The following is a 16344-nucleotide window of genomic DNA, read 5'->3' as shown; positions in this document are numbered from 1 at the left end:
AGAATGAATAGGTAGTGGTGTTCACAGGTAACTGCTGCCTTTTGTGGTGGATAGGGTTTGCAGGGTGTTATCAAAGAAACCTTGGCAAAATAGCTCCAGTATTACTTAGTGCCATGATGCACACTGCCAGCATGGTGTGTCGAGGTGGAGGGAGTGAATGCCTGTGGTATGAGGACTGGGTGCAGATGAATGGGCTGCAGCAGACTCTAAAATCTGCCTCTTAATTTTCACTGAATTTTACTCCTAAAGCCCACTGCTCATACATATTGCTTGCTGTTGGTGCTGGAGCTGTTCTCATCCAGACAAATGTATTCGCTTGACACCAAACAGCTTGCTTGACAGGCACAATCATTCATTCACTCCCCCGGTGGCCCTTTGTAGCAACAGTACTGCGGCAACCCACCAACTCTCCTTTGATAGCACCTTCCAAACCCATGTCCTCTTCCAGTTCGAAGCACGAGGACAGCAAAGGCACGGCGACAACATCCACTGAAATTTGCCTCTCAAGCCGCATGCAATCCTGACTTGGAAATATTGTAAATTGCCATTCCTTCACTGTCAATGTGTCAAATCATGGAAGCCTTTCCCTGGAATCCACAAACCTGCATCACCGTCTGGCATGAGGGGAGAAAGACTACTGCTCTGGCTCAAAGTAGCCGCAGAGGATTGTAAAATTAATCAGCTCCATCATGGGCATGAGCCTCCATAGTGTCTAAGGAGCAGTACCGCAACAGGTGGTGTCCGTCATTAAGAGAATCCCCACCCTCCCAGGACATGCCTTTTTCTCATTGTTACCATCAGAAAGGAGGTACACAAACACAAGGAAATCTGCAGATGCCGGAATTTCAAGCAACACACATAAAAATTGCTGGTGAACGCAGCAGGTCAGGCAGCATCTCTAGGAAGAGGTACAGTCGACGTTTCAGGCCGAGACCCTTCGTCAGGACTAACTGAAAGAAGGGATAGTAAGAGAGTTGAAAGTGGGAAGGGGAGGGCGAGATCCGAAATGATAGGAGAAGACAGGATGGGGAGGGATGAAGCCAAGAGCTGGACAGGTGATTGGCAAAAGGGATATGAGAGGATCATGGGACAGGAGGCCCAGGGAGAAGGAAAGGGGAAGTGGGGGAAGCCAAGAGGATGGGCAAGGAGTATAGTGAGAGGGACAGAGGGAGAAAAAGGAGAGAGAAAAAAAAAATTAATAATAAGAAAATAAATAAATAACGGATGGGGTATGAAGGGGAGGTGGGGCATTAACGGAAGTTAGAGAAGTCAATATTCAAGGAAGGAGGTACAGATGCCTGAAGGTGCCCGCACAATTATTTAGGAACAGCTTCTCCCTCTCTGCCATCCGATTTTTGAATGCACATTGAACCCACGAACACTAACTCCCCACATTTTTTATTATTTCTGTTTTTGCGCTACTCATTTAATTTAACTATTTTACATATATATATAATTCAGTTATTTTTCTACATTATCATGTACCCTTGTACTGCTGCCGCAAAGTTAACAAATTTCATGACATATGCAGCTGATACTGAACCGGATTCTGATTCAGAATCCCCATCATCCAGCCCATGTCCTCTTCTTGATCGTACCGACGGGTAAGAGATACAGAAGCCTTCGGTACAGCGCCAACAAGTTCAGGAACAGTTATTACCCTACAACTACCCAAGGAACCTGAACCAGTTCAAATTACTTAACTCATCACAACTTTCAACTGATTCTATGACCTACACCTTCAAAAACTCATGTTCTCAGTATAATTTGTTTGCACAATTTGTGTTCTTTTGCACATTGGCTTTTAGTAAGTCTTTGTTTATGTATTTTTTTAAATCAAGTTCCATTATACTTCTTTATTTTCCCATAAATAAAGAAAAGAAAAGATGATGAATGTCAGGGTTGTATATGGTATTCATACTTTGATAATAAATTGTCTTTGAACTTTGAAATGCCTGCAAGAATATGAATCTCAAGGTAGTATACAGTAACTTTGAAATTACATTTACTTTGAATTTTGAACTTTTTGAACAAAGGACAGAGTACGCATACCACAGCTCAAGGATTGCAGCAGTTCAAGATGGCAACTCACCACCTCCTTTGCAATTAGAGCCAGACAACTAAACACAGGCTGTGCCTACAAATTAATGCCATTAAATGAATGCATGAACTCTTCCTTCACCCCCTGTACTTCTGCCTTCTCTGTGCAATAAAGGGCTGGAGATCCAGTGACAGGCAATGGAACCCAGTCACAAACTATTTCTGTAGCCTCCATATTTCTATTTATACTAGCCTATTCTCTCAGAGTTGTAATCTATCATTTCTATCACCTCCTACTCACCACTTAATCACTACGTTCCATTTGCCACTATGCAATTTATATCTACCCAAGTACAAGCAGGTTGGTTGTAATGTAGGTTTCAATTATTTTATATTGGTCACCTTGCCATTAATACAATTATAAATGATAGAAAATTTAAAGAAAATCATTCCCTGAAATAATTCATTACCTGTAATGGAGAATGGCCCAGTTTGAAATCAGAGGGAGTCTCTGTTTTACCATTGTCCAAATCTTTCTTTGAAGGATTTCATCCAAGAAACTTTTTTTGTCAAGATTGGAGTATCAATAAGATTCAATTCAGGAAACTTTGGACCAGCTTAACTTCAATTACCGTAAATTCCAGTGTATAAGCCGACCCGGAGTATAAGCTGACCCCCCCCCACCCCATTTTCAAGGTTAAAAAAGTGACTTTTTCATGTTACCTTTGTATAAGCCGGTCCCTTTTGTAGAGGTTTTTGATTTAACCAGAAAAGATCACAAGATCTCACATGCCGGTATTCAGCTTTGCCGGATCTGGAACCTGGAAATTTTGTGAACCAGTACCTGCTAAGAAAATAGGCCTACACATTATGGAGTGTTATAAGCCAATTCTTAATAAATAAATCAGGGAGGGAAGTCTTGGATTAGGTTCCCAATGGTAAAGAATCCTCTGAAATGTAACCCCCGTGAAACCATTTAGCGCCCATCGTAATCTCGTTAAAACATAGCACGAGGTGGCAGGATCAGTACGTATACTCAGTATTGAGCTTGCGGCCACCATGTACAAAAGATTAAAATGAATGCAAATATGATGCTGGCTTCAAGCTGAAGGTTGTAGATTTTGCTCAAGGAAAAAATAATTCTGCAGCTGCTAAGAAGTTTAGCATAAACGAGAAGCAAGTGAGAGAGTGGAGAAAGGCAGAGGACACGCTGAGGGAAATGCCAAAGACGAAATGTGCAAACCACAGGAAAACATGCCAGTGGCCAGAACTGGAAGAAAAATTTTTAGAGTGGGTGAATCACCAGCGATCGTCTGGATAAATTATTACCAGAGAAATGATTCGAGTTCAAGCATTGAAATGGGTCGAAAAACACCGTGAGGTCAGCGAAAATTTCAAAGCTACGCGAAGTAGGTGCACCCGATTTATGAACAGACGTGATCTTGTGTTGAGACAAAAAACAAAGATTGCTCAGAAGTTGCCGAGCGACCTTGAGAATAAGATTACGCCTTCCAATCGTTTGTAATCAAGCATCAAAAGGCACATTCTTACCCGCTCTCACTGATTGGTGACATGGATGAGACACCAATGTTCTTTGATTTTGCTGGCAACCGCACTGTCAATCAGAAGGGGGAAGAAAACAATCCATGTCAAAACAACTGGACACGAGAAGCAACATTTTATTGTTGCATTTTACATTTTATAACGTGTATAGCTGATGGGACCAAACTACCACCGATGGTGGTTTTTAAGAGGAAAACATTCCCAAAGAAACAAAAATTCCCGTGGGGTGTTGTTGTTTACGTTCAAGAACACGGCTGGATGGACGAAGTGGGTTGCTTGAAGTGGGTTAAAGAGGTGCAGCCTCGATGTCCCAAAGGTTTCCGGAAGGAAAAGTCGCGACTTGTCTGGGACATGTTCAAAGCGCACTTGTCAGGTGAGACAAAAGCAGCATTGAAAGCCGAAAATACAGACATTGCAGTCATCCCCGGTGGTTTGACGTCCATGCTCCGGCCACTAGATGTGAGTTTAAACAAACCATTCAAAGGATTCATGTGTCAAGAGCGGAACGAATGGATGATGTCTGGAAATCAGTCATCCACTCCAGCAGGAAATATGAGGGCCGCATCTCTAGCTACAGTTTGCGAGTGGGTAGTGCAATCGTGGGAGGAAATGAAGAACAAGTGTTTTGTGAAGGCCTTCAAGAAGTGCAGCATCAGCAATGCTTTGGATGGCACTGAAGATCATTTGCTTTGGGAGGAAGACAATAGAGATTTGGCAGCCAGTAAAGCTGCACATGACGATGTCGAAGCAGAAATTGACAATCCTTATGATGGATGATATGGTGACTGCCGAAGAATGGGACGCGATTTTCGGAGAGTCAGATAATGAAGAGTGTGAGAGTTTCAAGCTCTCAACGTTTGACGACAACAGTGCGTACAAGTAAGTTGAGAAACAGAATGTGTTTTGTAGATAACAGGAATTCTGCAGATGCTGGAAATTCAAGCAACACACATAAAAGTTGCTGGTGAATGCAGCAGGCCAGGCAGCATCTCTAGGAAGAGGTGCAGTCGACGTTTCAGGCCGAGACCCTTCGTCAGGAAGGTGTGTTTTGTAGATCTCTTCTTTTGTGTAGATTTCATAAGCGTTTGTTCTTTCTTCTGTATTTGACTCAAAAACAGCCAATAAATACGACCTGTCTTCCGTAGATTCATTTTTCCAAAGTTGGCACCCTCTGTATAAGTCAGCCCCCTAATTTTAGGACCAAAATTTACAGCCAAATTCTCGGCTTATACACCAGAATTTACGGTATGTTCCTTTTTGAAGCAAAGATCTGCTTGAAATGAGCGTGGCTGTATTCAAGAGTCAGCGACACATCCCAAGTCAAAGTAAATTTATTATCAAAGCACATGTATATGTCACCATATACTACCTTGAGATTCATTTTCTTGCATTCACAGGAAAATAAAGAAATACAAAAGAATTTATTAAAAACTATACATAAACAAAGACTGACAAATAACCAATGTACAAAAAAAGACAGACTGTGAAAACAAAATAAAAATAAATAATACTGAGAGCATCAACTGTAGAGTCTTTGAAAGTGGGTGTGCAGGTGATGGGATCAGTTCAGAGCTGAGGTGTGCAAAGTTATCCATGCTGGTTCAGGACCCTAATGGTTGCAGAGTAATAACCAAGGCGCCTGTACCTCCTACCTGATGGTAGTAGTGAGGAAAATAAATGAATACAGAAGAGTTTATGAAATCCAAAGCAACCGAAACAGTCTTATCTTATTATCACAATTGTGTTTCACAGCCTTTGATTCCATCAGAAACTTCACTGTATTTAAAAAGACCAAAACTTTGCTAAATTGAACCACAGGTAAGAATATTGCTTTCTGATACCCGGTTGTTGAATACCCTCTGAACTAATACCACCCTTCTTTTTTAAATTCGGAGTTCAATATTATTCTTTGTACACTTTGATTTGGTCACTCCATTTGCTATGGGAGGCTCAGATTAAAAGATAAAACCCATTCAGAACCATCCCAAGCTCACAAATGCACAGAATTAAGATCCTACTCCAATTCCCACACTGACCTGTCCTTCATTAGTATTCCTTACGTATAGCAAGGTGAGCAAAGTTTTGGCCTTTAAGAACAACCTTCTTCACCAACACTGTCCCCTCAAAGCTTTCGGCATGCATGCCACATCCTTTTGTGGCCTTTCCCCTCCTCAACGCACCATCTCACTTCCACAACCCAATCCTCATGCACATTGTATTGATATATTCGGGCGGCATGGTAGCATAATGATTAGCAAACCACTTTACAGCTCCTGCGGGCACTGATCGGGGTTCAATCCCACCTCTGCGTGTTCTCCCCCGTGACTGCGGGCTTCCTCCAGGTGCTCAGGTTTCCTCCCACATTTCAAAGATGCATTGTGAGGGTTAATTAGTTATGGGCATGCTATGCTACGGAAGCACAGCAACATTTACAGGCTGCCCGGCACAATCCTAGCTGATTTGATTCAACACAATTGACCTATTTCACTGTATGTTCTGATGTTTCGATGTACATGTGACAAATAAAGTTAATCTTTACCTTTTTTGATTGCTTAATTTTTTGCCAGTAGACCTTCTGATCATACAAACCACACAATGACTACTCACTTTGTATCAGTAGTGTAGTAAATGCTTTATAGTAGAATGTTTTAAAACAAAGTCTTTGTTCACTCTCCCATCTCCCATCCTATTATTATCCACCTCTGTACTATGTGGCTACTGTGCTGTCAATGCTGCTGATATTTCAGCTGGGATGTATCGAAAACTGGGGTATATGCACTCTCAATGGACATAAGTGATTCTATGGATCACAGGAGACAGTAAATGTTGGAATCTGGAGTGACAAACAAGATGCTGCAGGAACTCCACAGGTCCGGCAGCATTTATCGATGGAAATGGACAGTCAGCGTTTTGTGTTGGGACCATGCATCTGATCCAGATGAAGTCTCTTGACCAGAAATGACAACTGCTCTTTTTCCTCCATAAGTGATACCATGGCTTTTTAAAAAAATGTCTTAATCAATATTGCTCCCTCATAACACATCATCAAAAACAGATTTTTCAAGTGTTGCTGTACATGGAGCTTGGTATGCACAAAGGCAGCTACCAAGTTTCCGACAGTTCACCAATAACCTCACTTCAAATGTATGCGATATGAAGGAATTTGGGACATCTTGAAGTCATGAATATAAATCTAAGTACTATTTTTTTAAAATACTCTCCAATTATTCAATCCCTTCTTAAATACAATTTGGTTCACCAAAACTTGATGCTCTGTGCTATAAATAGTTTCTGGTTAAAATAAATCCTAAATACTTCATTGAATTTACTGGTGATTTTAGATTTTAGATTTAGAATCAGAATCGGAATCAAGTTTAATATCACCGGCATATGTCATGGAATTTGTTAACTTAGCAGGAGCTGCACGAATGCATACATAAATATAGAAAATTTTTAAAAATGAATTACAGTAAGTATCTACATATGTATATTAAATTAAATAGTTAAATTAAAAATTGTAGCACAAATGAAAAGGTGAGGTAGTGTTCATGGTTTAAGACTAGATTTAGACTCTCACCAGAAACAGAAACATTCGCTTGACTCTGATCAAAGTCATTTATAATTTTAAGAACTTTAATTTAGTTTTAAACCTTGTGCTTTCTCATTTCTGTTCTTCTGTAAAAATAACCAGACAGCAATATGCTCATATCAGAGTAGCACTAACTTTATTTTTAGGTATCACTACAAAGATTAACAGCTTTATATGTTAAAAATTTTGGAAGCCGTCAGTAGTTCGTTTTGCATCTGTGGAGAGAGATATGAGGTCATAAGTATTTTGCTTTGTTTTAATGCATAATTCACTTCTATTTCCACAGAAGTTAATCTTGAAGAAGCTCTGCTCTTCTCACTGAGGGGATTTCAATGACTGAATTCTGATAATAGGTCTTTCACACAATTCATCTTTCCAAGAAATTTCCCATTTGAAACATACAGCATCGAAAGTTATCGCTTGGCCAATCAAGCCTCTGCTATCTATTTAGTAATGAAGCACTGCCATCTTCCATAATAGTCTAATATTATTTTCCCTTTGTGTAATTTTCTCTTCGAAGTTACAGAATTGCAGTCACCATATTCTTAGGCAGTAACACACACAAAATGTTGGACAAACTCCTGCATTTCCTCCAGCATTGTTACCATCAAGAAGGTGGCAAAAGAGCCTGAAGGCACACACTCAGCAATTCATAGACAGCTTTTTTCCCTCTGCTATCTGATCTCTAAATGGACATCGAACCCATGAACACCACCTCACCTCTTCTTTTATATTTTATTCTAATTTAACTATTTAATATACTTACTGTAATTCAGTTTTTTCAATATTTATCATGTATTGAATTCAGTAAAGTTAATAAATTTTATGACATATGCCAGTGATATTAAACCTGATTCTGATTTTATGTGTGTCAGTCTGGATTACCAGCATCTGCAGAATCTCTTGTGTTTATATTCTTAGGCAGTGCACTGTAAACCATATAAACTATAACTATACTCTAACTGAAACTAAAGGACCGTGTAATGAAAAGTTCCTACTGTTTGCATCCGGTCCATTTGTCTCAGACTGCCAACACTTCTCCCCATGTGAACAATTATTTTATTTCCTCTTTTGTGGCTTTGAACACTTCTATTAAATCACTACTAAGCATTCCCTGCTCTGAGGAGAGCAGCCGTAACTTCCCCAGACTCTCTGTATAACTGATGTCCGCAGCCCTGGTATTGATCTCTCAGTAGGCTTGTTACTCTCCCTAAAAACAAAATACTATGATTCCCAGTGTTGCTCTCCGTGTAGGGCTCAATCAATATTTTATGAACATCGGGGAAACCTCTTCTATTTTTTTTACTCTATTAATAAAACAAGGTACTTTAATGAGATTGTTAATTGTGCTGTCTCTTTCAAAGGTTAATTTGCTTGCAAATCCCCCTCCTTAAAATTACACTGTCTGGCCACCAATATGCCTCACAATGTATTTTTCAGCATTTCATTTCCTCTGCCTGCCTACTTCACTGATCTGTATGTCCCATTGAAACCTATTACTTGTTAACTAGGTCTTCCACTTCTGGATCATGTACAAGTTCTAAAACAAAGCCTTGACTGTCCAACTGCAAACCATCAATATATCAAAAAAAAACAAAATTTTGATCCCTTAGCAATACTGTTGTTTACTTACGCAGAGAGGGTTGAGTGCGTGGAATGGGTTGCTGGCGACGGTGGTGGAGGCGGATACGATAGGGTCTTTTAAGAGACTCCTGGATAGGTACATGGAGCTCAGAAAAATAGAGGGCTATGGATAAACCTAGGTAATTTCTAAAGTAAGTCCACATTTGGCACAGCATTGTGGGTCGAAGGACCTGTATTGAGCTGTAGCGTTTCTGTGTTCTATGTTTCCCTTTCTCTCTTCTACCTTCAGGGAGTGGATCGTGAGGGTTGAACACCTTGGTAACCAATTCCAAGAACAGCTTCTTCCCCACTGCAATCATACTTCTGATAGGACACTCTTTCATATACCTTTGCCAGTGATACTGCCACATTCTCGGTTATTTAATTGGAAATGGAACTGAAATTGGAATTGGTACAGTGAAAAGCTTGTCATGCGTACCGTTCATACAGATCAGATCAATATACAGTGCATTGAGGTAGAACAAGGTAAAACAATAACAATGCAGAAAAAAGTGTAACAGCTACAGAGAGAGTGCATTGCAGGGAAAAAATAAGGTGCAAAATGAAAGTTTGCCATGTCAAGATACCAATTTATTGTATTAGGGAACTATTTATTAGTCCAAGTCCAAAGCTGTCTCTGAGCCTGGTGATATGTGCTTTTGGGCTTTTTTGCCTGATGGAAGAAGGGAGAAGAGGGAAGGTGCAGGATGGGCAGGGACTTTGATGATTTTAGCTGCTTTACTGAAGAAGCATGGAATATAGACAGTCCTTGGAAAGGAGGTCGGTTTTCATGACATGCTGAGCTGCATCTACAACTCTGTGGAGTTTCTTCTAGTCGTATGCAGAGCAGATGCCAAACCAATACTACCTCTTTTAGTTATTCTGTTACTGGCACTTAGGAATATCTTTTTACACTATTTCAGACTGCACAACTATCTTTGCAACATTCTGCTGTTTTGAGCTTGTTGCTGTAATTATATCAGTGATTTATCATTACCATGTTCATTGTTTACTCTGTGAGCAACACACAAGCAAGCAAGTTCATTGCACCCTGGTTTCTATGACAATAAACTAATCTAAATCTAGTCAAAAGACAGTAAGTCTTAAACACTAGAGATTCAGCAAATGCTGGAAATCCACTGTAACACACACAAGATGCTGGAAGAACTCATCATGACCTGTTGAGTTCTCCCGGGATTTTGCATGTGCTACCAAAGACAGCAAGGCTGGAAAACCTTTCTGGAGCTTAAAATTCGGGCAACCATTTTGTGAGAGTTCATATACTGTTGAATTGTACAAGGTGATATTGAGGACAACTGAGGATGATGTGGTCTTGGGGTAGGGAATTGTCAGAAGCAGTATTGAATCCAACTGAAGGAATCATAAATGTCTGTTAGGGAGAAGTGACCAAGATACCATTGGGCTAACCTTCAGCAGCAGGTCTTCTTGGGACACCCAGAACAAGAGCCTAGTGTAAAAGACACACATCCATGTAATTATTCTTCTGCGATGGACCTAGTAAAGCAGACTCCCTCCCTTTGAAATATTGCCCAACCGGGCCTTAAACCCTGAACCCTCTATGGCCTATCTGCAAAGCTGAATCTCCCACAAACTTGTTAAACACAATAAGGACCCAGAGCATTTTGTGGAACTCACAAAAAAAAACACAGAAAGTTCAGTCCCACTATTCTTACAGGTCAAATAAGTTCTCTATCATAAATCTCTGTATAACAATAATTGACCCCATGTCACTTGCCTGTCACTTAATTCTGTATCCACATGTCTTTAAACCCTCTGCTCATGGGACACCTGCCCACTAATTGCCTTGTCTAGTTGCCATAGTCGTTTATATGTACAGTACATACATCAAATCTCCCATTAATCTTCTTTGGTCAAAGAAGAATAACTCTAAATTCTCCAGTGTAATCTTTCAGCAAAAATCCCTTGTTCCTGTGATCTTTCTCATTAAATGGAAGCAGTGTTAACTCTCTTTTGCATTGATCACCAGATAGGTGATCTTTCCATTCTCTCCATTATCAGCTCTGCCCTCTCTTTTATGAATAATCTGGCCTGACCAACGAGCTGATTGTCAGCTACTGGAGGAAGAAGTCAGAGGTCCATCAGCCGGTCCTCATTAGGGGATCAGAGGTCAAAAGGGCAAATAGCTTTTAAAATCCTTGGTGTTAACAATTCAGATGATCTGTCATAGAAACCATAGAGAACTGCAGCACAGAAACGGGGCCCTTACCCTGTCTAGTCCATGCCAAATCATTTAAGCTGCCTACTCCCATCGACCTGCACCAGCCCATAGCTCTCAATACCCGACCATCCTTTGCAACTCTACCTTTTTAAAAGTTTGCGTAGATTCAGCTTGTCACCAAAAACTTCAACTAATTGTATCACAGCCTAGTATGGAAGTTCTAATGCCTAGGAATGGAAAAGACTACAGAACGGTGTGTACAGCCCAGTCCATCACAAACAAACTACTCTCCAGCACTGAGTTCAATTACATGGAGTGCTACCCCAAGAAAGAAGCATCCATCATCAAAGACCACCACCACCCAGGCCTTGTCCTCTTCTGGATAATACCAATGGGCTGGAGATACAGAAGGCTTGGGAACAACACCACCAAGTTCAGGAACAGTTAAGAACCAACAATCATCAGGCTCCTGAATCAGTGTGGAAACTTAATTCACCAATACTCTGAATTCTACAACCCACAGATTTACTTTCAAGGACTCTTTAAATTTGCGCAATTTATCTCCATTTGCACATTGGTTGATTTTATCTGTTTATGTACATCTTTTCTCATAAATTTATTTGCATTTCTTTTTTTCCTGTAAATCCCAGCACAGAAATGAATTTCAAGATAGTATATGGTAAAATATACATACTATGATTATAAATATACTTTGAACTTTGAGAACATGAAGCATGGGAGGAGAAGATGGCGGCACGATGCAGCTCGCAGCGGCCACTCCGGTGGTGATGTCTGTTATTTGTCAAGTAGGGTGCCGTGCACAATCCTGACTTGATGGAGGCGGATGTGAGAGTACGGAGGAACATCTGGTGAAACTTCTGAAATGCCTGCTTCGCTGCTGCTACTGTGTGGTCCAGAATCTCTGGAGAAGGCCCCGAGTCCTTGGCTTTGCTTGTTGCTCGGCAGCCGGGGCGGGTTCGAAGCGCTCGGCAGAGGATGGTGCTCAGAGAGGCTGTGTCAGAGGGGCTGGTCGGAGGCTCAAAGTTTTCGGACAGACTCAGAGTCCGCTGCGGTCGGGTGCTTCCAATGGTGCTGCATCGGCAAGTTGGCGGCTCTTGGAGGCTCATGGCAGGGAGAGCTCCCCCCTTCTGCCGCCTGCGTGAGGTGATGAGTCTATCGGGACTTTGAGACTTTATTATACTGTGCTCAGGCTCTGCTCTTTATCAAATTATGGTATTTCTTTGCACTGTTGTAACTATATGTTATAATTACGTGGTTTTGTCAGTTTTAGTCTTGGTTTGTCCTGTGTTTTTCTTGCGGTGTCTTTCTGGAAGAACATTGTATCATTTTTTAATGCATGCATTTCTAAATGACAATAAACGAGGACTGAGTGTCCTCATAATCTAATCTAATCTAATGTCCTTTGCCTCAATAAGATCTCCTTTTCATGCTTTGAGTATCCTTATCAAACATGTATGTGTTTCGATAAATCTGATAGAATTTATTTATGTTAATCACTTATGCATGCTTTAATATTCCTTATTCCAAAATTTCAGATTGCTTTTTAAAAATTTTCTGTACTTGGTTTCTTTTTTATACATACTGTATTACAACATTGACAATTGCTACCTCTCCTTCATCTGTCTCATTTTAACTTCTATTATGCTGATAGCTTTGAATAACCTTTCTTATCACTTTGTGGAAAGATGTGTTCTCTACACACAAACCTTCTCTTTGAAGGCCTCCTATTCTTCAAATTGTGCTTTGCCAACCAACTTCTGAATCCAATCTATTTTATCCATTTTTACCTCCATGAAGTTATTCCCACTATAATGATCAACATTTTTACACACAACAGCACCAAGGTCTTTTCCAACCATATTTTAAACTTGATGTTGTGATTGTTTCCATTGCTCAGTAGCTCTACCAGGTTTTCACTGCAACGTTATCATGTGAGAGCAAACTCTCAAAATGGAATGAGTACAATTTTTGTTTTAAAGAGTAATAGCAATTTTGAGGAAGTTCTTGATCTGAGTACTCATTCAATCAATTCAATTAAGTTGTCAAAGGTAAGTCCAGAATTTCACAGCTCCTGGACTTGATGCTGACGGACACACAGAATGTAATTACTCCAGGTCTCTATCTATCCAGTGCCACATGATGAAAATACTATTTGCAAAACTGACATCATATCCACATAAATACCTATTGTGTCACTGTTTGCCAGAAGATTCATACACAATGCCATTGACACCTGCCTTTATCACTAATGAACTTGAGAATCAATGTATCTGAATGACGGCAATTTCTACTCCATCTGTTCTACTGTCACTTAAAACTTCTAACACTTTACGGTTAACCAACTCCAGTATTTCCACACATTCAATGTTGTTTTCATTACCAATATCACACAGAATATGCACCTAATACAGAACATTCTGATAAGGAAGCATCGTGTTCTGCTGTGGATTTTTTTTCTCTCTCCGGCCTCAATTCTAATTGTATCTTGACAATGTTTTTCAATTGCATTTGCCCCGATGGGAAGGATTGTTCTCACATTCATCAGTGCGACTGCAGAAAGATAATGTACTTAAAGCACCTGCAAAGTTCAGCAACTGTGTCCTTCCTCAAAAATAAACTGCAAGTAAAAACAGCATAAAGTACTTAAAGAGATTGACATGTGGCAACAGTGAAGAGATTGCTTTTGAGCAAGTGTGTAGGTGGTTAAAAAAAAGACCTTCTCCTTTCATAAAATGAAGTCAGGCAGCATCCATGGAGGGGACTAAACAATGGATGGCCTTCATCAATGATGGAAGCCGAGACCCTTCATCAGGACTTATTCCCCTTCGCAGATGCTACCTGAGTTGTTGAGTTCCTCCAGCATTTTCTGTGTGATGCTCAAGATTTCATTTGCAGAATCTCTTGAGTTTAAGGATTTACTTTCACCACACTATGTTCTGTCACGATCTGCCCTTCAAGCATTTTTTATAATCACAGTGGAAAATATTGCTCCCTTTAATAATTTATTTTCTTATATTCATGAAGCTAATATATTGTGATGTAAACTTAAGAAATTGCATTGCAGTACAAGAACACAGGATTAGATACAAACTACTCTTTCCCTGAAGCATTTGCACCCATGGTCTGGAACTCATTTCAACCATCCATTTTATTTCCTTCCCTCTGAATGTGTTGCCAAGGAAAAATAATTGGAGGCAGCCTTGATCATTTCAATTCAGCAGGATATGAAGCTTTTTAGAAGGAAGAATTACTTTCCCCTCTTGATCTACTATTTCTGTGAAACAATGCCTCTTGAAGGAGCTTGGCCCGAAACGTCAACTGGTTATTCCCCTCCATGGATGCTGCATGACCTGCAAACTTTCTCTAGCATTTTGTCTGTGTGTTGCTTCATGCTTCTCTGCCGGACGGTTCAAATCTGGTTTAAAATTCGGGCTCTAGTTCCCTCTCCAGAGGAAATCACTTTGTTGCATTTATCTTATTGATTTTATTTTATCATTTCAGAAAACCTTGTTTAGTTCTGCTACTCAAAATTTTGAACTCACAGGTCCATGAACAAAGTTGTGTACCATGTCCTCATAACTTAATCCTTCAAGTCTCGGTATTAATCCACTGAATCAACATTGCACTCCTCTCAGCTTGTATGTCGTTCCGAACATGCAGTGATCAAAACTGAACACAATACTTCAGTTAAGTTCCAATCAAAACCCTGCACTTAAAGCCTAAATGTCTGATCAATATTCTGGTGCCATGCCAGTGCCATAGTATTTTATTCCTTGTCAATATGTGCAACTAAATTGACAAATATCTAGTGGTAATTTGTTACATTAAAGGTGCAAGTCATTCATCTTCATCATCGTCATCATGTGTCGTGTCATTATGACGTAGGCGATCATGGTCTCATAACCAAGATTGTTCTCGTCAAAAATTTTCACAAGAAGTGGTTTCCCACTGCCTCCTTCTGTTATTAGTTATTAAATCGTTTAAAATCATGACCTGCCTCAATTTCCAGACAAAATTACTGAGGCACTTCAATCAGAAGTAGGAATTGCCTGGATCTCAGGTGTTTTTTTTAGCCCGAGAGATGTCATGACAGTTTGACCTACGTGCAGGAAGTCATTTGCAAAGCCTTTCAGAGAGACCCGGACAGCAATACTGTACATGCTACAATAACGGGACTCCAAAGGGGGAGAATCAGATGCAATTATATCACATTTCCAGTTAACTGAGCTTTCTGTGGCAATTGACTGACCATAAGGCAGAAGGCAGGAATGTGATGCCTGGATGCAAAATACAGTTAATGACAAACATGAGAAATGCTAACGTGATCTGCTGGACAGGCTGCATTACAGACATCCCACCTCTCCCGGAAGTTCCAGGAGTCTCCCGCATATTAATAGTGGCTCCCTGATGTCCGCAAATTGTATACAATGTCCCGGAAATTGATTTTTTTGAGAGCGAGCGTGAGAGAACGCGCGAGAAAGAGTGAGAGAGTGAGCACAACAGCAAGAAAGCAAGCGCGAGACAGTGAGCGCGAGTGAGAGTGTGAGAGTGAGAGAGAGAAAGCGAGAGAGCGAGAGCCAGAAAGCAAGCGCGGGAGAGCGAGCACGAGTGAGTGACCATGAAAGAGCGCTCGAGAGCGAGAGCAAGAGCGAGAGAGAGTGACCACGAGCGAGAGAGAGAGAGAGTGTTCCAAAAAAAAAGAAAATATGAAACGTAAGTCACCCCAGACTACCCTGAAGTGTACCCCTGCCTAATAGAGGTCAAAATAATGACAGTGTTGCTCGCTGCACTGTTTGCAACAGTGACTTTTCTATTGCCCATGGTGGGTTAAGACTGTAAAAGACATGTTGAGGTGAGTTTAACAGGTGTTATTCATTCGTTAGCATAGCTAACGTTATTTAAACTAGCTGGCTAACTGCTAAGGAGCTACTCTATTGCAGATATCTCACCTCTCCCGGAAGTCTCCCGCAAATTGATGGTGCTACCTCCCTGAAATGAGTTTTTACAGGGTGGGATGTCTGGCATCAAATCAGGAATTTTTGGTCTTTTGGGTTGTTTTCTTTCTCTTCTTATGCCTCCAACAGGAAATAAATCTGGCAAATGGCAAGACAAGGGCATTGGGGCTGTAGTGATATTGCTGACACCATCAATGTGAGACAGGCTTGATGGCCTAGCTGGCCTTAAAATGCCTACCATTTCCATGCGGGTCAAAAACAGCTGTAAGTCATGAAAATCTGATAACAACCAGAACTTCTTTGATGTGGCAGTTAGTATAAGTATCAGCCTAGTTGGCACAAAATGCAAAGAA

General features: G+C 40.5%; 1 protein-coding gene across 8 annotated transcripts in view; it reads right to left on the bottom strand.

Annotated features, from left to right (window-relative positions):
* LOC134353612 (protein kinase C-binding protein NELL1-like) overlaps positions 1–16344 on the bottom strand; it is a 1036586-nt gene that overhangs the window by 379102 nt on the left and 641140 nt on the right. The gene's annotated exons all lie outside the window — the stretch shown is intronic.

This window comes from Mobula hypostoma, chromosome 11 (assembly GCF_963921235.1).
Source record: "Mobula hypostoma chromosome 11, sMobHyp1.1, whole genome shotgun sequence".
In the NCBI taxonomy this organism is placed as follows: Eukaryota; Metazoa; Chordata; class Chondrichthyes; order Myliobatiformes; family Myliobatidae; genus Mobula; species Mobula hypostoma.
Note: the sequence above shows the minus strand (reverse complement) of the source record. Positions and strands in the feature narration are given on the sequence as shown.